Genomic DNA, 26,642 nt, shown 5'->3' with positions numbered 1-26,642 from the left:
AGTCTATTCCATTGATCTTTATGTCAATACCACATACTGTTTTGATTACTAATAAATTTCTTTTCTGGTAAGTTTTAAAATCAGGAGGCGTAGGTCTTCCAATTTTGTCCTTTTTCAAGATAGTTTTGGCTATTTGGGCTCCATTGAAATTACATCTGAATTTTATGATCATTGTTTCCATTTCTGCAAAAAGGTCATTGAGGTTTTGATTGGGATTATAATGAATCTGTACATCACTTTGTAGTATTGCCTTCTTAACAATGTTAACTCTTCCAATATATGAACATGGGATATTTTTCATTTATTTAGGTCTTCATTAATTTCTTTCAGCAACGTTTTGTAGTTTTCAGTGTACAAATCTTGTACTTTCTTGGTTAAATTTATTCCTAACTCTTTTGCTTTCACTCTCCATCTATCCTTTTTCTTCTTCATTTTTTGTTGTTGTTGTTTTGTCTCAGAAGCTGAACATTTCTCCCGTTTAAATACCAAGTCCAACGAATGGTCAGGAACATTATTCTTAATAGCCAAGAAGTGGAAACCACCCAAATGTCTGTCAACTGATGAATGGGTAAACAAAATCTGGTATATCCATACAATGGAATATTGTTCAACCATAAAAAGGAATGAAGTGCTGATACATGAAATAACATGGATGAAACTTGAAAGCATTATGCTAAGAAGCCAAACACAAAAGGCCGCATATTTGCCTTTCCTTTTTGGAGCAATGAAATGATCTGGAATTAGATAATGGTGATTCAACATTGTGAATATGGTAAAAAACCACTGACCTGTATGTTTTAGGAGGGTAAATGTTATGGTATGTGAACTATACCACAATAAAAAAGTAAAAATAAGTTAAAAAAAGAAAAGGTGCATTACACAGTTTTAGGTCAAAGCACTTCTTAGAGTTGTCTAGACTCTACCTCCTTACTCTTCCTGCAATCTTCTCATAGAAAATCTTTGAGCTTCTCTTTTCTGTGCACATGGCAGAATCAAAGCTGTCAGAACTGCTTCCAGAACTGAAAGTGCCAGTGTTTTTCGGTGGATAGGATCCCAGCAGGCCTTAGGGCAGCAGGACCTGGGCTGGTGATTTGGCAGGGGAATTAGGAAACCTCTTGAGGTGCAGTCCAGCAGAGTACCTGTCGTGGCTAGATCTCCATCAGCACCCAGGAAAAACCTGTCATCTCTGTTGCTGTCTGCAATAAGTGCTATGTGGTGTGTCTAGGTTGTTCTTTAGTTTGTTTTTGGCTTTTTTCCTCTGCTTTCCCAAAGCTTTGTGGGTTGTCTCCATTTGAACATGCTCTTAGAGTCAGTCCCTTGAGAGATTGGAGAGCTCCCAGGTTTTAGGTGAAGGTCACATCTCAGGGAAGAAGTTTGCACCTTTATCCACCCGGAAGACCTTAGTCTTTGTCTAACAGCAGGAATACCTGCTTGGAGTAGATTGGGGGATCTCTGAGGCATTCAAAATTCTTATGAGTTTAGTGAACACTGATATTAGGAGAGCCTCTGGTTAGTTTAGAATTTCACTGCTTCTGAATATCCACCTTGAGATTATTTCCTGAAAGATGGACCATGAACTTCTGTGTGAGAGGCCCAGACAGTTTTCAAAGTTTCAGTCCTCATCCCAGGATACATCCTTATATTACACAAGGCAGAAGGCAGAAGATTTAGGTTAGGATAGAGTACTGAATGTTTTGGAAACAATAATACCTAAATTTTTACATCATCAAAAGTATAGCATCATTGTTCTTAAATAAATTTTGTTCTGAACAAGACCTAAATTCAAGAAATTCAGTATGTAGCTAAACAGCAGTTATTTTTCAAATGGTAAATAAAGCTGATTGATATAAAAATTACAGTTAGATCTAGGTAATATCATTATGGAGATGATTAAAGAAAGATAAACACTGATGTATAAACAAATGAGCAATAACTGACTATGAAATATTCCCATTCCACCTGATCAAATTAAAAATTATTTGTAGTCAGTTATATCTCAATAAAAAATTAATTGTAAAGTAAATAAAAATGGGGAAGATTACAAATGAAGAATAACCAATAATAAAGAAATTTATTTAAATATTCACTCATCAAAGATGCAATTCAAATATGCAAGTGTACCATTAAACTCTTTTTATAATATCAAGACCATTCAAAGAGAATATTCTTCTGTGCATCCTATAAATAGGGTGTTGCCACATGAGTAGTTGTAACTGGAACAACAAATCTTAATGTCTGGGCCATGTAAGCAGTTGTTCTCTCTTAGGAAATGGAATGGAGAGCTAACTGTTATCTAACAGCTACTTCTCTACTTTGTGTAAAAGAGGTTCTTAGAAAAAATATGAAGGTCAGCATTTGAGATCCAAGTCAGCATTTGTGAAGAGGCCTCACTCTGCTCCGTCAGAAAAACTCAGCCGCAGCCAACCTTTGAGGCCAGGAACCAAATGAGTGGGGTGACCCTGCCATTTATGGGACCTGGGAGGGGCTGAGGTTTTCTTGGCTTGGTTCATGGTAGGGGGCGGAGACCAGAGTTGCCCTTTTCTCTCTGTGCTCCTCAAATCACTTCATTGGTTGCAAATTCATTCATTCAACAGATATTTATGAAGTGCCACCATGTGCCAGGCACAGTTAGTTCTGGGTACAAATGGGTGCAAAGCCTTCATTATGGCTCTATGGTACATAGCCATATGTACCGGGAAAATATACTCAGGAAAAAAGTAGATTAGCCTTTAAATGTATTCTGCCTACATCTCATATTTTTAAACCTGACTCAAGTGACTTGATATAGTTGCTTTAATGTATGGGATTAGTGAACAGGACATGTCTCATTTTCTGCCTAATAGGTAATAGTTGGAATTGAGGCACAATGCAAAGAGAAAAATATATTATGTAAAAGTATCTCACAATAGTAAGCCCTATGTTAGGGCTTGTTTTTGCTAAGATTTTAATTAAGAAAGCACATTTTAAAATTCAGTAGCCTTAAAGGACTTTTATTTATTTATTTTCTTAATATTTATGTATGTAAGTATGTATTTATTATTGAGATAACATTGGTTTATAACATTATTTAAGTTTCATGTGTACAACATTCTATTTCTACTTCTGCATACTCTACAGCTTGCTCATCACCAAAAATTTAGTTTCCATCCGTCACCATACAGCTGACCCCCTTTACCCATTTCACCCTCCCCCTACCTCTTCTCCTCTGGTAACCATTACTCTATTCCTTAGAGGATTTTTAAATCACAGATTATCTCTGTGTTCCAGAAGGGAGAATTAGTGTTCAGAGTTAGGAGAAAAATGGAAAGTTGCTGAAAAGTAGAAACACAAACCAACTAAAGTGAAGAGAAAACAAGAGGACAGAAGTGTGGATTCCTCTGTAAGGACTTTGCATTTTGTATTGACTATTTTTAAATATTATACTACATTCCAAGCACAATTCTATTAAGAAATTGTAGGTGAAAACTTTATTGTTTAGATGTGCTGGTCTTTTAAAATTGTATCTTCCATAAAGCTTAGTAGAATGTTTGTATTAGTATCATCTTTAATAAGTTACAAGACTGAAAATTACAGAACTAAAAAGGTTAGTAGACCTTTACAGAAGGTCATCAAAATGAAGTGTGGCTTAAGCACAAACTCTAAACAGTTCTAAAAGTAGACAGATAATTTTACCATTGGCCTGGTGATGAGGTGTGGTAGGCCATTGTTGAATTTTCAGATTAACAGAGCCCACAGTGACCTTATAAATCTAGAGGCTTATCATTCATGTCAATTTTTGTAAGTTCTTCTTAGGTTTTAATATTAACCATAACTCTGAGGCTGTAATCAAGATGATAAGATGATCTAGCTGAGGGACTACCCTGGTGGTCCAGTTGTTAAGACTCCATGCTCCCAATGCAGGGGGGCTGGGTTTGTTCCCTGGTCAGGGAACTAGATCCTGCATGCCGCAACGAAGATCCCGCATGCCGCAACTAAGACCCGGCACAGCCAAATAAATAAATAAATAAATAAATAAATACTAAAAAAAAGAAAAGATGGTCTAGCTGATTTTGATGTTCCTGAATCACTAGATTTTTTAGCCTTTTTTTTTTTTTTAAAGAAAGGGAAAAGAAAATATCTGACCCTTTAAAAGTGCCATACTGGGGACTTCCCTGGTGGTGCAGTGGTTAAGAATCTGCCTGCCAATGCAGGGGACATGAGTTTAAGCCCTGGTCCGGGAAGATCCCACATGCCGCGGAGCAACTAAGCCCATGCGCCACAACTACTGAGCCTGCGCTCTAGAGCCTGCGAGCCACAACTGCTGAATCAGCATGCCACAACTACTGAAGCCCGCGCACCTACAGCCCGTGCTCCACAACGAGAGAAGGCACCGCAACAAGAAGCCCACACATCTCAACAAAGAGTGGCCCCCACTCGCCGCAACTAGAGAAAGCCCGCGTGCAGCAATGAAGACCCAATGCAGCCAAATAAATAAAATAAATATATAAATAAATTTTAAAATTTATAAAAAAAAAAAGTGCCATACTGGATTGGACCTGGAGGAAGTGTCAAGTAATTCCTGTCCAGATTGCTTTCAATAAGTGAGATGATGCAAATTAAGTCCTTAGCACAGCATTTGGCACATAAGCTATCTCATTATTATTGTTACTATTATCCATAGACTATTATATAGCTGAGTTTTTTTTTTTTTTTTTAATTTTATTTATTTATTTATTTATTTATTTTTATTTATTTATGGCTGTGTTGGGTCTTCATTTCTGTGCAAGGGCTTTCTCTAGTTGCGGCAAGTGGAGGCCACTCTTCATCGCGGTGCGCGGGCCTTTCACTATCGCGACCTCTCTTGTTACGGAGCACAGGCTCCAGACGCGCAGGCTCAGTAATTGTGGCTCACAGGCCTAGTTGCTCCGCGGCATGTGGGATCTTCCCAGACCAGGGCTCGAACCCGTGTCCCCTGCATTGGCAGGCAGACTCTCAACCACTACGCCACCAGGGAAGCCCATAGCTGAGTTTTATAAGGAAAAGATATACTATATAGTAAATACATGATCTTTTAAAAATTTATTATTTATTTATTTATGGCTGTGTTGGGTCTTAGCTGTGGCACGCAGGATCTTCGTTGAGGCATGCGGGATCTTTCGTTGTGGCACGTGGGCTTCTCTCTAATTCTGGTGTGCAGGTTTTCTCTTCTCTAGTTGTGGCATGCAGACTACAGTGTGCGTGGGCTTTGTAGTTTGTGGCACGCAGGCTCTCTAGTTGAGGCATGAGAGCTCAGTAGTTGTGTCGCGCGGGCCCAGCTGCCCTGCGGCATGTGGGATCCTAGTTCCCTGACCAGGGATCGAACCCGCGTCCCCTGCACCGTAAGGTGGATTCTTTACCACTGGACCACCAGGGAAATCCCTTCTTTTTTTTAAATTGAAGTATAGTTGATTTACAGTGTTGTGTTAGTTTCTGGTGTACAGCAGAGTGATTCAGTTATACATACATATACATATTCTTTTTCATATTCTTTTCCATTATGGTGTATTACAGGATACTGAATATAGTTCCCTGTGCTATACAGTAGGACCTCGTTGTTTATCTGATCTTCTCTATATTGTTTATCTTATTTTATACACTTTTCGGTTTTTTCCTTTTTTGTATTATATTATATTATATTATATTATATTGTATGTATAATCAGGAAAAAAAGCAATTAAAAGAAAAAGAACCCTTTAGAAAGAGCAAGGCCACAAGAAAGGCTCTGACTTTATTGTGGACCAGGGATTTGAGTAATTGGTCTCTTTCACAGGCCTGTTTATACAGAGGGCTGGGCTGGTCTGGTGACCACAGGTATATGGCACCGGCCATCAGGAACATTCCCCTGATTACACCCTATTACGCCCCAGCCCCCTGGGCCCTGTGCGCGTCCTCTAGGCCAGGGGTAGGCGTGGATACTGCCTGTTGGCCGTGGAGCCGGTGCCCTTGGGGCCGCCTGTCCAGCAAAAGTGCCTGTGGAGCCGTCACTTTTCCCGTGAATCTGGTGTCTGGGCCTCATTTCCCCATCATTAAGTGAGAAGACAGTAATGTCTGGTTCCCCTTTAGAGAGGCATTCTAGGAATCAGCTGAGTAGTGTCTGTAACTAGCTGGTGGGCGAAATCTCTCTAGCTTTGCTCCACTTATTAGTGATGTCCAGGGTGGGTTCCTAGAACTGTGGATGGAAAGGACTCTCGGGAGGCCCCCTTCCAGCCCCTCTTCAAGGAAGGCTGCAACCAAGCCACCCAGCCTGCCAGGATGCTTCTTCCCTGGCTTCCCTGCATAATTTATTTATGGCTCTAAAACCCAGCAGAGTCAGTAATGTCCTATCTCTCTTTATATCTTTCCACTCTTAAACTGCATCCCTATTGGGACTATCTTCAAACGGGTTCCTTAGTCTTCTTTGGACTTCCTCCAACTTCTCTGCATTCAATGCGAGAAGCTCTAAACTCAACCTTTCCTCCAGTAGATGCTAAGCAGTCTTGCTTGAGCAGAGTAAAGGACAATTTGTATCATTCAATGTCATACAAAAGTTATTCTCGGCAGAGGGAACATGTGGAGGGAAATTAGGGGCTTCGGTGAGCTGAGATCAAAATTCTGCTCCACAGCCCACCTGCCAGTGACCACAGGCGAGTCAGTTATTTGCTTTGCCTCAGTCCTTAGGAGGTGAGAAAGGAATACATACTAATACTTCATAAGGCTACTGTGAAGAGTAAATGAGATAGTATCTATAAAGTGCTAGGTTTATGTTGTGCATGTTTTTTTTCATATGAAAATGGCTTAAGTACAAGTCTGTTTCTTCATCTGGTGTTCAGCAGAAGAAATGTCATCTGCTCCAAAGCTGGAGAAAAAAGTGACTATAGTGGATTTACTGACAAACAGAACTATCCTGTGCTCTAAGAGATGTTCAAGAGTAATTTTAATTATGTTTAATATTTGCCTTAAATGCTGATTTTAAAGCCAAGCTCTATGATAAGATCCAACTTCCTTGAGTAAGTGTTTACCTTACAATTTTATAGTTCTCAGCAGTTTACAATGCAGTTCCGACAACTCATTTTTTTTTTTTTTTTTTTTTTTTTTGCGACAACTCACTTTTAAAAGCTTAGTGATTTTGGAATCATTGGCCTAAAGATAGATAACTTAACACTTATAGTCCTCACGAAGGAGTAGCTTGATTTGGAAATATCCCCTTTAATTCCCAGAAACCCTATGAAATAAGAGAAAAAAACATATATGAGCAGTGTTTGAAGTAGTCAGTGCATAAGAGATAAAAGGTATATCCCCAGCTTTGTAGGACAGAGTAAAAACTGTGTTGCAAATGAGACAAAATCCCACAGATTCAATAACAAATAAATGAAGAAAAAAACCCCAAACCTTAGCATGTTTCCCATATGTCCATCAAGATAAATAACAGGTAACAACTGCTTTTAATTTAATAGATGAGACACTGTTCTAAGCAAATTGCATGTTTTAGATGTTTAACCCTCCTATGAATTTATGGACAAGTATTGTTTCCATCCTCACTTTCTAGGTAAGGAAGCTCAGGCATGGAGAGATTAAGTAATTTTTGCAAGGTTTTACGGCACACGTGGCAGAGCTGGATTCAAATGCAGGCAGGGGGTTCCAAGAGGCCACACCTTCTGCCCCTGTACCACCTGCTTCTCTTGAGTGTCGCTGGCTGGGAACTACTGGCACAGCCCAGTCTTTATCCCTAACTGGGGAAGCAGTTGTAGTACAGTACTTAAATGCACATATTTTGGTGTCTAAAAGATTCCTCTTTTAATCCTTGCTCCACCACTTAGTGGAGAAGCAGGAAGGGAAGTGATTGCCTTCCCTGCTCCCGCCATCTCAAACCCTGGCTGGTAAAGAAACTGAGATCTAAAGGATTTACATATTTAAAATAGAAATCAGGTTCTATACCCAAACACTGAGTTGTTTTGCCACCTCTGAGTCAGCTTGCCATAGTCAAATCATCATGCATTCAGAAAGCTTCCTATACATCAGCTGTCTCAGATGCACTAAGTGGTGTTTGGTTGTCTTGTTGTTGTTGTTTTTAATAATCTACTATGTATACGTGGATAAGGCAGTGTGAATTACAGAGAAAGTTAGTGTATTAACACCTTGAGTTAATTAATTCAAATAAGATAAATTGTTACTATTTTTCTCTGATTTGGTGCCTAACCTTCATTATCACTTGAAGTGTATTACATTGATTTAATAGTTAAGCAGCTAGTAGGTATGGTTACCACTTGTTGAATACTTACTTTGTGCTGGGAGCTTTACTTACATTATGTCATTCAATTTCTCAGTGAGGTTGGTAAGTATCTTTACCCCTCATTGTTGATGGGACATTGAGGAATAAAGCAGTCTCCAGCAATTAGCTTCAGTTCCCATTATAACCTAGAGTGATGGAGGCAGTGTTAAAACTTTGAATCATTCTGATGCCCTCGTGTGCATATTTACCACAATTTTCTACTGCTTCCCAAAGAATAAAGGCAAGGCTATGTTTATAGCTTCTGACCTGCTACACTACAGCTTTAAAGGTCAGTATCTATGGAATGTGTATTTTTTTTTAACATCTTTATTGGAGTATAGTTGCTTTACAATGTTTTGTTAGTTTCTGCTGTATAACAAAGTGAATCGGCTATACATATACATATATCCCCATATCTCCTCTTGCGTCTCCCTCCCACCCTCCCTATCCCACCCCTCTAGGTGGTCACAAATCACTGAGCTGATCTCCCTGTATTATGCGGCTGCTTCCCACTAGCTATCTATTTTACATTTGGTAGTGTATATATGTCCATGCCACTCTCTCACTTTGTCCCATCTTACCCTTCCCCCTCCCTGTATCCTCAAGTCCATTCTCTAGTAGGTCTGCGTCTTTATTCCCATCTTGCCCCTAGGTTCTTCATGACCATTTTTTTTGTTCTTTTTTAGAGTCCATATATATGTGTTAGCATACGGTATTTGTTTTTCTCTTTCTGACTTCACTCTGTATGACAGACTCTAGGTCCATCCACCTCACTACAAATAACTCAATTTCGTTTCTTTTTATGGCTAAGTAATATTCCATTGTATATATGTGCCACATCTTCTTTATCCATTCATCTGTCGGTGGACACTTAGGTTGCTTCCATGTCCTGGCTATTGGAAATAGAGCTGCAATGAACATTGTGGTACATGACTCTTTTTGAATTATGGTTTTCGCAGGGTATATGCCCAGTAGTGGGATTGCTGGGTCGTAGTTCTATTTTTAGTTTTTTAAGGAACCTCCATACTGTTCTCCATAGTGGCCGTATCAATTTACATTCCCACCAACAGTGCAAGAGGGTTCCCTTTTCTCCACACCCTCTCTAGCATTTATTGTTTGTAGATTTTTTGATGATGGCCATTCTGACCAGTGTGAGGTGAACCTCATTGTAGTTTTCATTTGCATTTCTCTAACGATTAATGATGTTGAGCATCCTTTCATGTGTTTGTTGGCAATCAGTATATCTTCTTTGGAGAAATGTCTATTTAGGTCTTCTGTGCATTTTTAGATTGAGTTGTTTGTTTTTTTTGATATTGAGCTGCATGAGCTGCTTGTATATTTTGGAGATTAATCCTTTGTCAGTTGCTTCATTTGCAAATATTTTCTTCCATTCTGAGAGCTGTCTTTTTCATCTTGTTTATGGTTTCCTTTGCTGTGCAAAAGCTTTTAAGTTTCATTAGGTCCCATTTGTTTATTTTTGTTTTTATTTCCATTTCTCTAGGAGGTGGGTCAAAAAGGATCTTGCTGTGATTTATGTCGTAGTGTGTTCTGCCTATGTTTTCCTCTAAGAGTTTGATAGTGTCTGGCCTTACATTTAGGTCTTTAATCCATTTTGAGTTTATTTTTGTGTATGGTGTTACGGAGTGTTCTAATTTCATCCCTTTACATGTAGCTGTCCAGTTTTCCCAACACCCCTTATTGAAGAGGCTGTCTTTTCTCCATTGTATATTTTTACCTCCGTTATCAAAAATAAGGTGATCAAAGATAAGATATGTGCGTGGGTTTATCTCTGGGCTTTCTATCCTGTTCCATTGATCTATATTTCTGTTTTTGTGCCAGTGCCATAATGTCTTGATTACTGTAGCTTTGTAGTATAGTCTGAAGTCCGGGAGCCTGATTCCTCCAGCTCCATTTTTCTTTCTCAAGATTGCTTTGGCTGTTCGGGGTCTTTTGTGTTTCCATACAGATTGTGAACTTTTTGTTTAGTTCTGTGAAAAATGCCATTGGTAGTTTGATAGGGATTGCATTGAATCTGTGGACTGCTTTGGGTAGTATAGTCATTTTCACAATGCTGATTCTTCCAATCCAAGAACATGGTATATCTCTCCATCTGCTTGTACCATCTTTAATTTCTTTCATCAGTGTCTTACAGTTTTCTGCATACAGGTCTTTTGTTTCCTTAGGTAGGTTTATTCATAGGTAGTTTATTCTTTTTGTTGCAGTGGTAAATGGGAGTGTTTCCTTAATTTCTCTTTCAGATTTTTCATCATTAGTATATAGGAACGCAAGAGATTTCTGTGCATTAATTCTGTATCCTGCTACTTTACCAAATTCATTGATTAGCTCTAGTAGTTTTTTGGTAGCATCTTTAGGATTCTCTATGTATAGTATCATGCCATCTGCAAACAGTGACAGCTTTACTTCTTCTTTTCCAATTTGGATTCCTTTTATTTCTTTTTCTTCTCTGATTGCCGTGGCTAAAACTTCCAAAACTATGTTGAGTAATAGTGGTGAGAATGGGCAACCTTGTCTTGTTCCTGATCTTAGTGGAAATGGTTTCAGAGTTTCACCATTGAGAATGATGTTGTCTGTGGGTTTGTCATCTATGGCCTTTATTATGTTGAGGAAAGTTCCCTCTATGCCTACTTTCTGAAGGGTTTTTATCATAAATGGGTGTTGAATTTTGTCGAAGGCTTTTTCTGCATCTTTTGAGATGATCATATGGTTTTTCTCCTTCAGTTTGTTAACACGGTGTATCACATTGATTGATTTGCGTATATTGAAGAATCCTTGCATTCCTGGGATAAACCCCACTTGACCATGGTGTATGATCCTTTTAACATGCTGTTGGATTCTGTTTGCTTGTATTTTGTTGAGGATTTTTGCCTCTGTGTTCATCAGACATATTGGTCTGTAGTTTTCTTTCTTTGTGACATCTTTGTCTGGTTTTGGTATCAGGGTGATGGTGGCTGCATAGAATGAGTTTGGGAATGTTCCTCCCTCTGCTATTTTTTGGAAGAGTTTGAGAAGGATAGGTGTTAACTCTTCTCTAAATGTTTGATAGAATTCACCTGTGAAGCCATCTGGTCCTGGGCTTTTGTTTGTTGGAAGATTTTAAATCACAGTTACAATTCCAGTGCTTGAGATTGGTCTGTTCATATTTTCTATTTCTTCCTGGTTCAGTCTCGGAAGGTTGTGCTTTTCTGAGAATTTGTCCATTTCTTCCAGGTTGTCCATTTTATTGGCATAGAGTTGCTTGTAGTAATCTCTCATGGTCCTTTGTATTTGTGCAGTGTCAGTTGTTACTTCTCCTTTTTCATTTCTAATTCTATTGATTTGAGTCTTCTCCCTTTTTTTCTTGATGAGTCTGGCTAATGGTTTATCAATATTGTTTTTATTCCTGAAGAACCAGCTTTTAGTTTTATTGATCTTTCCTATTGTTTCCTTCATTTCTTTTTCATTTACTTCTGATCTGATCTTTATGATTTCTTTCCTTCTGCTAACTTTGGGTTTTTTGTTCTTCTTTCTCTAATTGCTTTAGGTGTAAGTTTAGGGTTGTTTATTTGAGATTTTTCTTGTTTCTTGAGGTAGGATTGTATTGCTATAAACTTTGCTCTTAGAACTGCTTTTGCTGCATCCCTTTGGTTTTGGGTCGTCGTGTTTTCATTGTAATTTGTTGTAAGTATTTTTTGATATCCTCTTTGATTTCTTCAGTGATCTCTTGGTTATTTAGTATTGTATTGTTTAGCCTCCATGTGTTTGTATTTTTTACAGTTTTTTTCCTGTAATTGATATCTAGTCTCATAATGTTGTGGTTGGAAAAGATACTTGATACGATTTCAATTTTCTGAAATTTACCAAGGCTTGATTTGTGACCTAAGATGTGATCTATCCTGGAGGATGTTCCATGAGCAATTGAGAAGAAAGTGTATTCTGTTGTTTTTGGATGGAATATCCTATAAATATCAATTAGGTCATGTGTCATTTAAAGCTTGTGTTTCCTTATTTATTTTCATTTTGGATGATCTGTCCATTGGTGAAAGTGGGGTGTTAAAGTCCCCTACTATGATTGTGTTACTGTCGATTTCCCCTTTTATGGCTGTTAGCATTTGCCTTATGTATTGAGGTGCTCCTATATTGGGTGCATTAATATTTACAATTGTTATATCTTTTTCTTGGATTGATCCCTTGATCATTATGTAACGTCCTTTTTTGTCTCTTGTAATAGCCTTTATTTTAAAGTCTATTTTGTCTAGTATGAGAATTGGTACTCCAGCTTCCTTTTGATTTCCATTTGCACGGAATATCTTTTTCCATCCCCTCACTTTCAGTCTCTATGTGTCACTAGGTCTGAAGGGGGTCTCTTGTAGACAGCATATATACAGGTCTTGTTTTTGTATCCATTCAGCCAGTCTGTGTCTTTTGGTTGGAGCATTTAATCCATTTACATTTAAGGTAATTATTGATATGTATGTTCCTATTACCGTTTTCTTAATTTTTTTTTTTAAAGAGCCATGTGGAGAGGGCTGTCTTTTTTTTTTTAATTTATTTATTTTATTATTTTATTTTTTTGGCTGTGTTGGGTCTTCGTTTCTGTGCAAGGGCTTTCTCTAGTTGTGGCATGCGGGGGCCACTCTTCATCGCGGCGCGCGGGCCTCTCACTATCGCAGCCTCTCTTGTTGCGGAGCACAGGCTCCAGACGCGCAGGCTCAGAAATTGTGGCTCACGGGCCCAGTTGCTCCGCGGCATGTGGGATCTTCCCAGACCAGGGCTTGAACCCGTGTCCCCTGCATTGGCAGGCAGTCTCAACCACTGCACCACCAGGGAAGCCCCATTTTCTTAATTGTTTTTGGTTTGTTATTGTAGGTCTTTTCCTTCTATTGTGTTTTCTGCCTAGAGAAGTTCCTTTAGCATTTGTTGTAAAGCTGGCTTGGTAGTGCTGAATTCTCTTAGCTTTTGCTTGTCTGTAAAGCTTTCAATTTCTCTGTCAAATCTGAATGAGATCCTTGCTGGGTAGAGTAATCTTGGTTGTAGGTTTTTCTCCTTCATCACTTTAAATATGTCCTGCCACTCCCTTCTGGCTTGCAGAGTTTCTGCTGAGAAATCAGCTGTTAACCTTATGGGGATTCCCTTATGTGTAATTTGTTGTTTTTCCCTTGCTACTTTTAATATTTGCTCTTTGTATTTAATTTTTGATAGTTTGATTAATATGTGTCTTGGCCTGTTTCTCCTTGGATTTCTCCTGTATGGGACTCTCTGTGCTTCCTGGATTGGATTGACTATTTCCTTTCCCATATTAGGGAAGTTTTCAACTATAATCTCTTCAAATATTTTCTCAGTCCCTTTCTTTTTCTCGTCTTCTTCTGGGACCCCTATAATTCGTATGTTGGTGTTTTTAATGTTGTCCGAGAGGTCTCTGAGACTGTCCTCAATTCTTTTCATTCTTTTTTCTTTATTCTACTCTGTGGTAGTTATTTCTACTATTTTATCTTCCAGGTCACTTATCCATTCTTCTGCCTTAGTTATTCTGCTATTGATCCCTTCTAGAGTATTTTTAATTTCATTTATTGTGTTGCTCATCGTTGTTTGTTTGCTCGTTAGTTCTTCTAGGTCCTTGCTAAACGTTTCTTATATTTTCTCTATTCTATTTCCAAGATTTTAGATCATCTTTACTATCATTACTCTGAATTCTTTTTCAGATAGACTGCCTATTTCCTCTTCATTTGTTTGGTCTGGTGGTTTTTTAGTTTACTCCTTCATCTGCTGCGTATTTCTCTGTCTTCTCATTTTGCTTAACTTACTGTGTTTGGGATCTCCTTTTCGCCAGCTGCAGGTTTGTAGTTCCCATTGTTTTTGGTGTCTGCCCCCAGTGGGTAAGGTTGGTTCAGTGGGTTGTGTAGGTGGAGGGGACTGGTGCCTGTTTTCTGGTGGATGAGGCTGGATCTTGTCTTTCTGGTGGGCAGGACCGCGTCCGGCGGTGTGTTTTGGGCTGTCAGTTAACTTATTATGATTTTAGGCAGCCTCTCTTCTAATGTGTGGGGTTGTGTTCTTGTCTTGCTGGTTGTTTGGCATGGGGTGTCCAGCACTGGAGCTGCTGGTTGTTGAGTGGAGCTGGGTCTTAGCGTTGAGATGGAGATCTCTGGGAAAGCTCTCGCTGATTGATATTACGTGGGGCCAGGAGGTCTCTGATGGTCCAATGTCCGGAACTCGGCTCTCCCACCTCAGAGGCTCAGGCCTGACACCCAGCCGGAGCACCAAGACCCTGTCAGCCACACGGCTGGAGGATGGGCAAGTCAGAAAGGAATCAGGTTTCTGGCTCTTGGATGGTGGCCAACTTGGGATTGGGGCTCCACAGCTCCGCCTCTGTGGTTGGCCTGGAATATGTATTTAATAATGAGTTTTTTACAAAATTTTCATAGTTGTTTATCCCCTGCATCTCCAAATTTATCTCTAATCTGGTAGATTCCATACTCTTATTCTCACTAAAAAATCTTCAAACTGAAAAAACAAAATGTCTCTCTCAAAAACTATTATGCAGAAAGGAAGGAAAATCAACTGACACTTTGTTCAAATGTGGACAAAAGATTAGCTCTGATTAACTCAATCACTGGCTCTGAGTTATTTCACAGTAGCAAGGACAAAAATTCTTGGCTCTGTTAATCGCATTCGGATGAAACATCAAGTTTTATAGAAATTATCCCCATATCGCTGCTTTTTTCTGGCACATTAATACAACTAATTCATCGGCAGAATGAGCAAGCCATTCTTGCAACAGACCAGAGCTTCCTTTGATGAAACAGAGCCACCACAAGCTGTTCTCCGGAACCTGGGAAAGGATTGTATCAGTCTGTGTTGTACATGTTTTGCTTTTGAATTCATTTGGCCACCAGTGATCATAATAGCTGTTCAAGGCAATAGGAAACCAAGTTACAGAACATCAGTGCCAGGTTCTTGCTGGTTTATTTTTCAAATATGCTATTTCTAAATTACCTAATTAATACACATACACATTCACATACCATTTCAGGCCATATGAATTTCTTCATTGTGTGACCTGTTCACTAACCAAAATGGATGATTGAGAGAAGTAAACACAAATGAGCCAATCCACAGTGGAAATGGGAATCAAAGCAACTGATCTGAACTTGGGAGGCTCCTATTTCCTCTCCATCTCAAAGGCACACACACACATGGGTCAGATCTGGTTGCCATGTGTATAGACAGTGAACAGCAATTCTCTACCAGTACTGAGCTGACCAAGGAGACCCAGAGAGCAAAGGTGGTTGGTAAGGAGTGGTAAGAGTGCTTGTCCCTCCCTCCAGTTTTTCAAGAAACACCAATTCCCTCTTGAGCAAGACAACAACAACAACAACAAAAACCAAAACCCCCTCCCAGAACTTGTCACCATGTATATAGCTCTATGACACATTTCCTTTTAGGAATATCTCCTACAGCTAGGTAATAAAATATATATGGTGCATGATTCCCCCGATGAATTGGGCTTATTGGTTTAAAGAGTAAATTGATCTTTGGGACTACAGTGGAGAGGTCCTTTCTGGAAGCTATATTTACATTTCTGAGCTATAAGGATTGGTTCCTATGGACTAGGGTTGACTAAATTGTACACTTGTGTTCTAGGAGGGATGGGAGAACTTGGCCAGAGTCACAACAGGAGGGTATGAGAAGCTGAGCTATCACAGTTGCAGGAAGGAAAGAGGTGGACCTAGGGACTTAAATATACTCAAACGTAAAATTGTCTTTCAGAGGGTCCTAGGTGTAAAATGATTGAATTAATCCTACTTAAACCATGTAGAAAAACAAACATCTACCAGACAAAGGAAAAGTCATGAAAATTCATCTAAACAGCTAAAAAACAGAATGTGTAGACTCCCTCTCAATTGTGGCTATTTTTAATCCACCCATGATGGCTGGTTATTCAGCTCCTTTGGCATTCATTCCAAAAACCTCTTTTGTTTCTTGATCTGCACAGAGAAGTCAATTTGCAATGACAAACTGACGTGTTAAACACGAATCTCAAATTTAACTGAAATTATTTCATGCCCCCATGAAGCATAATAATCCATTATTTTGTTTTGTCTTGACTATGGAAGGGCAAAAGAAGCAGAACTTTAAATTAAAAAAAAAAAAAAAGCTCTTAAACTCCTTTTACCTTGTCAAAGGCATGGGGAGGATGGAGGTTGAGTATTTCCATTTAGTGATTGAGCTACTTGAGAAGATAAATTGGGTGAGACCACACAGAAAAATCCCCATTATTTTGTGCCCTTTGGACATGCTGTGGCTCCCTCCCAGGAGCTCACAGCATGCCCCTTCTGAATTAACTGAAGTGACTGAGTGTATGCCAAAATATGCTCTGAGTAACATGTCCCCACAGAGATGGCTGTGGTGTGACTGGCAGCAAGCCAGGGTTTTGTCCTCCTTTGGCTCTAGCCTCTCCACCCCAGGCTGGGGAGGCCCAACTAGTGAGTGAAGAAACAAAGAAAACACTCCATTTTCTTGTGGAAGTGGAGTGAGCCAGGGAAGGAGCCTCCTCCTCCACTCAAAGAAGGCTCTTTCAAAAGATGAGAACTGCCTGCTTTCTACCTGGGACAGAGGATCTGGTGCAATTAAACATTCAATTTATAAGGCTTTTACTTTCATCACTTTTAAGCCTCACCATAAGCTAGTGAGAGAGGTAGGAGTGGGTGAAATGCAATACATAACCCTGCAATTTGTTGAGCCTGAACCATGGGCTAGGTACTCTGCTGGGATCATGCACACAAAGTAAATGTAATGAGGTCCCTGTTCTGACGGGAGTGACATGCATTCTAGTGGGAAATTGAGACTGGAAATTGTACACGAAATTGTTGTCAGTATTGATATCCTAGGAAGAGGCTGTTTTGAACTCAAGGATTCAGTCTTGGCAAGAAGATTGCAGGGGTGGGTGGAGGGGTGTTTGGGATATTTCATACCAGTAAAATGATTTGCTATATGTTTTAGTTATCAGTATACATAATTTTTTTCTTCCTATCCATTTCATTCTAAAAAGTATTTGAAGAGTTCCTCCGAGATGACAGCATAAGAAGACCCTGAACTCACCTCCCATGGACACACTGATTTTACACCTACATACAGAGCAATTTCTCCTGAAGAAGAACTGAGGGCTGATTGAACAGCTTCTGCACAACCGACAATAGAGGGACCACGCAGAGACAGGTAGGAGAGATGGAGACACGGTATCAATGGGACCTGTAGTAGGGACGTCACTGAGGAGCCCATGTGCCCTGGGGAAGAGCAAAAAAAAAAAAAAAACCCAGCAGTTTAAAGGGCACCTAGACTATACATGAGAGAAATCCACTTACAAACCCTAAAGCATCTGCCGAATGGGCAGGGAACTTCTGGGACTCTCTCCAGGGTAGGAGGTGCCAGAGATTGCCATTTTTGGCAATCCCCCTCCACCTTGATAGTGTGCAAGGGAACATGGTCCATTCATCTAGCTGGCATACCAAGGCTGCCCTAGTGCACCCCAGGCCCTTGGCCTACACCTCCAGCCATCCCTTCAAGGTGGCTCCAGCTTAGCGCACCCTGGGCACCCCACCCACACCTGCCCCAGGAAAGAAGTGCAAAAAACACAAACACATGGAAGCTAAACAACATGTTACTAAACAACCAGTGGGTCACTGAAGAAATCAAAGAGGAAAAAAAGGATACCTGGAGACAGATGAAAATGGAAACACAACAATCCAAAATCTATGAGATGCAGCAAAAGCAGCTGCAAGAGGGAAGTTTATAGTGATACAAGCCTACCTCAGGAAACAAGAAAAGTCTCAAATAAACAACCTAACCTTACACCTAAAGGAACTAGAAAAACAAGAACAAACAAAACCCAAAGTTAATAGAAGGAGAGAAATCACAAAGATCAAAATAGAAATAAAAGAAATAGAGACTGAAAAACAATAGAAAAGATCAATGAAACTAAGAACTGGTTCTTTGAAAAGATAAACAAAATTGTTAAACATTTAGCCAGACTCATCAAGGAAAAAATAACAAAGAAGGCCCAAATAAATAAAATCAGAAAAGAAAGAGGAGAAGTTACAACTGACACCATGTAAATACAGAGGATCAAAAGAAATTACTACGAACAATTATACGCCAATATAAAAGACAACCTAGAAGAAATGAATAAATTCCTAGACATGTACAATCACTTAACAGTGAGTCAAGAAGAAACAGAAAATACGAACAGACCGATTACCGATAATGAAAATGAATCAATAATAAAAAAACTCCCAACAAGCACAAGTCCAGGACCAGAGAGCTTCACAGGTGAATTCTACCAAACATTTAAAGAAGAGTTAATACCTGTCCTTCTCAAACTATTCCAAAAATTGTAGAGGAAAGAATACTCGTTCTACAAGGCTAACATTACCCTGGTATCAAAACCAGACAAGGGCACCACAAAAAAAAAAAAAAAAAAAGAAAATTATCGGCCAGTATCACTGATGAACGTAGATGTGAAGGTCCTCAAACATTAGCAAGCCAGTTCAACAATACATTAAAAGGATCATACACTATGATCAAGTGGGATTTATCCCAGGAATTCAAGGAAGTTTCAACATTTTCAAGTCCATAAATGTGATACATCACATGAATAAACCAAAAATAAAAATCATATGATCATCTCAATAGATACAAAAAAGCATTTGACAAAATTCAGTATCCATTTAAAGTAAAAACTCTCAACAAAGTAGATATACAAGAAACATACCTGAACATATTAAAGGCCATACAGGCATACCTTGTTTTATTGTACTTTGTTTCATTGTGCTTCAGAGATATTGCTTTTTTTCACAAACTGAAGGTTTGTGGCAACCTGGTGTCAAGTTTATCTGTGCCGTTTTCCAATAGCATTTGCTCACTTCATGTCTCTGTTTCACATTTTGGTAATTCTCACAATATTTCAAACTTTTTCATTATTATTATATTCGTTATGGTAATCTGTGATCAGTGATCTCTGATGTTACTATTACAAAAAGATTGCAACTTGCTGAAGGCTCAGATGATGGTTAGCCTTCTTTAGCAATAAAGTATTTTAAAATTAAGGTATGTACACTTTTTCAGACATAGTGCTATTACACACTTTATAGAGTACAGTATAGTATAAACAGAAATTTTATAAGCACTGGGAAACAAAAAATTTGTGTGAGTCACTTTATTGTGATATTTGCTTTACTGCAGTGGTTTGGAACTGAACCTACAATATCTTTGAGGTATGCCTATGTATGACAAGCTCACAGCTAACATCATACTCAATGGTCAAAAGTTAAAATCTTTTCCTCTAGGATCAGGAACAAGACAAGGATGCCCACTCTCGCCACTTCTATTCAACATAGTATTGGTAGTCCTAGGCACAACAATCACACAAGAAAAAGAAATAAAAGGCATCCAAATTGGAAGGAAAGAAGTAAAACTAACTATTTGCAGATGACATTATGCTATATGTAGAAAACCCTAAAGCAGCAACCAGAAAACTATTAGAATAAATGAATTTAGTAAAGTTGCAGGATACAAATTAATATACAGAAATTTGTTGCAGTTAATAATGAACAATCACAAAGAGAAATTAATAAAATAATCCCATTTACAATTGCATCAAAAAGAATAAAATACCTAGGAATAAACTTAACCAAAGAGATGAAAGACCTGTACTCTGAAAACTGTAAGACATTTATGAAAGAAATTGAAGACAACACAAATAAATGGAAAGATATACCATGCTTATGAACTGGAAGAAATAATATTGTTAAAATGTCCATACTACCCAGAGCAATCTACAGATTCAATATAATCCCTTTCAAAATACCCGTGGCATTTCTCAGAGAACTAGAGTAAATAATACTAAAATCTGTGTGGAACCACAAAAGATGCCAAAGCAATATTGAGAAAGAAGGACAAAGCTGGAGGCATCATACTCCTTTATTTCAATCTAAACTACAAAGCTATAGTAATCAACACAGCATGGTACTGCCACACGAACAGACACATAGATCAATGGAACAGAATAGAGAGCCCAGAAATAAACCCATGCTTATATGGTCAATTAATCTACAACAAAGGAGGTAAGAATAAACAATGGAGGACAAGACAACCTCTTCAATAAACAGTGTTGGGAAAACTCGGCAACTACATGCAAAAGAATCAAACTAGACCACTTTCCTACACCATATAAAAAAATAAACTAAAAATGGATTATAGACTTAAATGTAAGACCTGAAATCATAAAAATCCTAGAAGAAAACATAGGCAGTATGCTCTTTGACATAGGTCTTAGCAATGTTTTAAAAAATCTGTCTCCTTAGGCAAGAGCAACAGAAGCAAAAATAGACAAATGGGACTGCATCAAACTGAAAAGCTTTTGCACAGCAAAGGAAACCATCAGCAAAACAAAAAGGCAACCTACTGAATGGGAGAAGATATTTGCAAACAATATGTCCTGTAAGGGTTTCAGATTCAAAATATATAAAGAAGTCATACAGTTCAATATAAAAACCCAAATAATCCAATTTAAAAATGGGCAGAAGAGCTGAACAGACATTTTTCTAAAGAAGACATACAGATGGCCAACAGGCACATGAAAAGATGCTCAACATCACTAATCATAAGAAAAATGCAAATCAAAACCACAATGAGGTATCACCTCACACCTAATAGAATAGCTATTATCAAAAGACAAGAAATCACAAATGTTGGCAAGATTGTGGAGAAAAGGGTACCCTCATGCATTGTTGGAGGGATGTAAGTTGGTACAGCCACTATGAAAGGCAGTGTGGAGGTTTCTCAAAAAATTAAAAATAGAACTACCATATGATCCTGAAGTTTCAGTTCTGGGTATTTATCTGAAGAAAATGAAAACAGTGATTTGAAAAGTTATATGTTCACTGCAGCATTATTTTACAGTAGCCAAGATGTAAAAGAAACCTAAGTGTCCATAGATAGATGAATAAATAAAGAAGATGTGATATATATATATATATATATATATATATATACACACACACACACACAATGGAATATTACTCAGCCATAAAAAGAATGAAATCCTGCCATTGCAACAACATGGATAGACCTGGAGGGTATTATCCTAAGTGAAATAAGTCAGAAAGAGAAAAACAAATATCATATGATTTTACTAATATGTGGGGGAAGAAAACAAAACAAACAAACAGAAAGCATAAATAGACTCATAGATACAGGTAACAAGCTGGTGGTTTCCAGATTGAAGGGGGTAGAGGGTTGGGCAAAATAGATGAAGAGGATGAGAGGTACAGACTTCCAGCTATAAAATAAATAAGACCTGGGGATATAATGTAAGCATAGGAAATACAGTCAATAATACTGTACTAACTTTGTATGGTGACAGATAGTAACTAGACTTATCATGGTGATCATTTTGTAATGCATAAAAATATCGAATCACTATGCTATACACCTGAAACTAACATAATATTGTAAGTCATTTATACTTCAATGAAAAAAAAATAAAAATAAAAAGTACTTGAAGTGTCTTCAAAGATAAAAGATAGATATGAGAAGTATCCAAATTATCTAAGAAGTTGTATTAAATTTATGTTGGCAATGCTGAATTCACTTTTTAATTTTTTAATTAACTATGGAATACATCAAAAATATTTATAAAATATTTGTCATCCCTGGGAACTTAAAAAATTCTGTTATGAAATATACACAAAAATTAAGAGAAAGATATGATGAACTCCTATACCTACCACCCAACTCCATCAATTATCAACACATGGTCAGTCTTGTTTCATGTAACCCTTATGTACACCATTATTTCAAAGGAAGTTACAGAGTTCATATCATTTCATCCATAAATACTTTAAAATATACCTCTAAAAGATAAGGACTTGGCTTCCCTGGTGGCGCAGTGGTTGAGAATCTGCCTGCCAATGCAGGGGACACGGGTTCGAGCCCTGGTCTGGGAAGATCCCACATGCCACGGAGCAACTAGGCCCGTGAGCCACAATCACTGAGCCTGCGCGTCTGGAGCTTGTGCTCCGCAACGAGAGGCCGCGACAGTGAGAGGCCCGCGCACCGCGATGAAGAGTGGCCCCTGCTTGCCGCAACTGGAGAAAGCCCTCGCACAGAAACGAAGACCCAACACAGCCATAAATAAATAAATTAATAAATTAAAAAAAAAAAAAAAAAAAAAAAAAGATAAGGACTTGTTTTAAACTTAATACCAAGGTCATATCTAAAATTAATAATATTTCTTTAGTATCATTAAGTATTTACCTAGAGCCCTTTATAACAAATATAGTTGCTGCTGTGGTTATCTATTGCTGTGCAACAAACTACCCCAAAACCTAGAGGCTTTAAAGGAGAACCCATTATTCTCTCTCATGTAGGAAGGTTTTTAGTCATTAAGTCAATTTCTTTGGGAGGGTTCAGATATTTCATTTCTTCTTGAGTCAGTTTTGGTAAGTTTTAATTTTCTAGGAATTTGTCTATTTCATCTAAGTTTTAAAATTTACTCTCATAAAGTTGTTCATATCTTTTTTTTTAATTTTATTGCATTTTTAATTAATTAATTAATTAATTAATTTTTATATTTATTTTTGGCTGTGTTGGGTTTTTTCGTTTCTGTGCGAGGGCTTTCTCTAGTTGCGGCAAGTGGGGGCCACTCTTCATCGTGGTGCGTGGGCCTCTCACTTTCGCGGCCTCTCTTGTTGCGGAGCACAGGCTCCAGACACACAGGCTCAGTAATTGTGGCTCACGGGCTTAGTTGCTCCGCGGCATGTGGGATCTTCCCAGACCAGGGCTCGAACCCGTGTCCCCTGCATTGGCAGGCAGATTCTCAACCACTGCGCCACCAGGGAAGCCCCTGTTCATATCTTTTTATAATGTCTACAGTATCTGTAGTTATGTTTCCTTTTTCATTTCTAATATTGTTTATTTGTACCTCTTCTCTTTTTTCTTTATTAGTCTCATTAGAGGTCTGTCAATTTTATTAATCATCTCAAAGAACCAAATTTTGTTAATTTTCACTATTGTAAGTTTGTTTCCTGATTTTTAATTTCTGCTTTTATCTTTATTATTTCTTATCTCCATCTTTCTTTGGATTTATTTTGCTGTTCTTTTCCTAATTTCTTAAATTGGAATTCTTTGTTCAATAATGTGTAGCCTTTTTTCACTCCTAATCTGTGCAACAAAAGTCGTATATCTCTCTAATTATTGTTTTAGCTGCATGCCAAAAGCTTTGATATGTAGAATTTTCATTATTGTTTAGTTCTAAATGTTGTCTAATTTCTTAATTTCTGTTATAATTTCTTCTTTGAATAATTGGTTATTTAGAAGTATAGTTCTTTATTTTCAACTATGGGATATTTCTGGTTATTATTTTGTTGTTGGTTTCTAAGCTATGTGGTCTGTCTAATACCATTCCTTTGAAACTTGTTGAGATTTATGGACTAGTATGGGGTTATTTTTTATTACAACTATTTTTTCTTCTTTCACACATTGGCAATTGTCTTTGCCATCCCCTGGGAGATAGGGGTTATTCTAGTTCATCCTTCCATTGAGGGTGTACGCTTTGGGTCCTAGCTCTACTGTCTGTTCAGGCCCTGGGTTTTATCTCCTCTACCCCAGCCCCAGAAGGCTGTACATATCAAAGCTCCTGTTTATCTAGTTCAGTGCCTGCCCTCAAGATGGAAGCAGCATCAATGTTCTCTCCTCCCTGCATGCTCTGCTTTTGTTGTTTTTTTCTTTTTTATGGAAGTATGGTTGATTTACAATGTTGTGTTAATTTCTGCTGTACAGCAAAGTGAGTCAGTTATACATACATATACATTCTTCTTTATATTCTTTTCCATTATGGTATATCCCAGGACATTGAATATAGTTCACTGTACTACACAGTAGGACCTTGTTGTCCATCTGTTCTATTCCCTTTTAGTTTTTTTTTTTTTTAAAAGAAATTCACGTTCTTCTATTTATTTATTTATTTATTTATGACTGTGTTGAGTCTTCGTTTCTGTGCGAGGGCTTTCTCTAGTTGCGGCAAGTGGGGACAACTCTTCATCGCGGTGCGTGGGCCTCTCACCATTGCGGCCTCTCTTGTCACGGAGCACAGGCTCCAGACGCGCAGGCTCAGTAATTGTGGCTCACGGGCCCAGTTGCTCCGTGGCATGTGGGATCTTCCCAGACCAGGGCTCGAACCCGTGTCCCCTGCATTGGCAGGCAGATTCTCAACCACTGCGCCACCAGGGAAGCCCCTCCCTTTTAGTTTTTGACCTGAGTATTCCTTACAGTCTATTCTAGCCAGTTTGTCAATGCATTTAAGAAGATTTTTTAAAAATAAATATTATCCATCACTTTTCATTGGTTGTGAACCTAGTCTGCATACATCCATCAGCAGAAGCCTATACTGACATCTTATTTGACTACTGTTGAATTCCTGTAACATGTAGTAAGTAACATGTTCAAAGAGGTCAAGGCTTGGCCATTTCTTGACGCAATCACTAGAAATACTGTTAGGGAAAAATTTAACAGGATATGTAGAGCAAATGTTCACAAGTATTAACCAAACATCGAATAAAAAAAATACACACTGAAAAGAGAAAAATGATATATTTTTAAGTCCCATTCAGAGTCCTCAGAACTACAGCCAATAAATCTGAATAATTCTGAAATGACCCCCATATGTTTGCTAAAAAGATACATAGGAGTGTTCATAGCAGCATCTCTCCTGTCAAAAATTGAAGAAAAAAACAGCAAATAACTATCAATGGTAGGATAGATAAATAATTTGTGGAATGCTTCATAGCAATGAGAATGAACAAACTAGAAGCCCATGCAACTATATACATGAATTTCATAAATATAGTGTTGAATGAGAGAAGCTCAATACAATAATATATAAATTTGTATGATTCTATTTATATAAAGTTCAAAAACAGACCAAACGAATTTATTGAGTTATAATTCAAGGTGGTTGTTACCTTTGAGAGAAAATTAGTGAAAGGGATGGGCACACGAGGACTTCTGAAGATCTAGTCGTGTTCAGTTTCTTAATCTGAAAGCTTGTTACATAGGTGTGCTCATTTTGTGAAAATTAGTTGAAATGTACACTTTTAATGTGTGCATTTTCTGTATATATACATCAATAAAATTTTACATTACAAAAAATCCAAAATGAGAGATAAAAAGCCATGAATTTATTTAAGAAATGAAATATCCACCTGATGCTGCTCTTGATTTTTTACAAAAGGATTGTGCTAATAAAGTGTTAACATAATGACATTGTAGCTGTTTAATGACTTCTGGAAAGCTGGGGACCTTGATCTTGAGAAGTGAGAATAGGAAAAATGGAGATATTTTTCTTCTAAGTGTAGGAAAACACTGCTTTCCCCAGACCAAGTTATACTGTAGAATTGTGAAGAGCTTTTCCTTTTTTTTTTCCGTTAAAAATTTTTTTTATTGAAGTATAGTTAATCTTCAATGTTGTGTTAGTTTCAGGTGTACAGCAAAGTGATTCAGTTATTTATACATATATATATATACATATATATATAAATACACACACATATCCATGTTCTTTTTCAGATTCTTTTCCATTATAGGTTATTATAAGATATTGACTATAGTTCCCTGTGCTATACAGTTTTAGAGTGGTTATGTTTACTGATCACCTGCAAAATTCTTGGACATTTAAAAATCTGTTCTTGTGAGCTAGTACAAAAAGGCTCCAGCACAGAAATCCCTTTTCTACCCCTAAGCAGCTTTGTGTGACCTTAAAGAAATTACTTTACTTATGGAGCTTTAGTTTTCTCATCTGAAATATATAACATGTTAGGTTATTGAAAGGATAAAACATTTATGGCCACGCCGAACAGATGGTTAGATCTCTTAGATGGTTAGATGGTTAGAGCTCTTCTTAGTACATCAGAGGTCTGAGCCATGTATTAATCTTCTTCTTTGACAGTTGTCCTCATTCTACTCTAAGCCTGTTTCTTCAACTGTAGAAAGAGAATACATGCCTACCACTCTGACACCTGGTAAGTAATCTTTTGATTATTAATAGTATTATTAAAATATTGTCAAATAGCAAGTTTGGTTCTAGTTGTCTTTCTTAATTTCTGCAGTGACTTATCATCTGAGTGCAGTTATTTCTGTGGGAACCCTAAATTATTCCTCTGTGTCTACCACAAAGAAAAATCTAAGTGGCTTCCATTTTCTGCCCTTGCCCTCTCTGTAAAATCTTCTTTGCCACCAGTAAAGCATCATTATCTTACTAAGAAATGCAGTGGGTCATTTCATTCTAGATCTATGGTTTGCCTTGAGCTAGGGAAAAATTCCAAGT

The 26,642-nt window shown here is 38.0% G+C and overlaps 1 long non-coding RNA gene across 1 annotated transcript in view; it reads left to right on the top strand.

Moving 5' to 3' along the window:
* Positions 1 to 26,642, top strand: part of LOC132376023 (uncharacterized) — a 112,536-nt gene that overhangs the window by 6,697 nt on the left and 79,197 nt on the right. Inside the window, exons 3-4 of the long non-coding RNA XR_009506201.1 lie at positions 17,313 to 17,479; positions 26,265 to 26,337. This is a non-coding gene — a long non-coding RNA (uncharacterized LOC132376023). The remainder of the gene's footprint in view (positions 1 to 17,312; positions 17,480 to 26,264; positions 26,338 to 26,642) is intronic.

The sequence above is a fragment of the Balaenoptera ricei genome, chromosome 12 (genome assembly GCF_028023285.1).
Source record: "Balaenoptera ricei isolate mBalRic1 chromosome 12, mBalRic1.hap2, whole genome shotgun sequence".
In the NCBI taxonomy this organism is placed as follows: Eukaryota; Metazoa; Chordata; class Mammalia; order Artiodactyla; family Balaenopteridae; genus Balaenoptera; species Balaenoptera ricei.
Note: the sequence above shows the minus strand (reverse complement) of the source record. Positions and strands in the feature narration are given on the sequence as shown.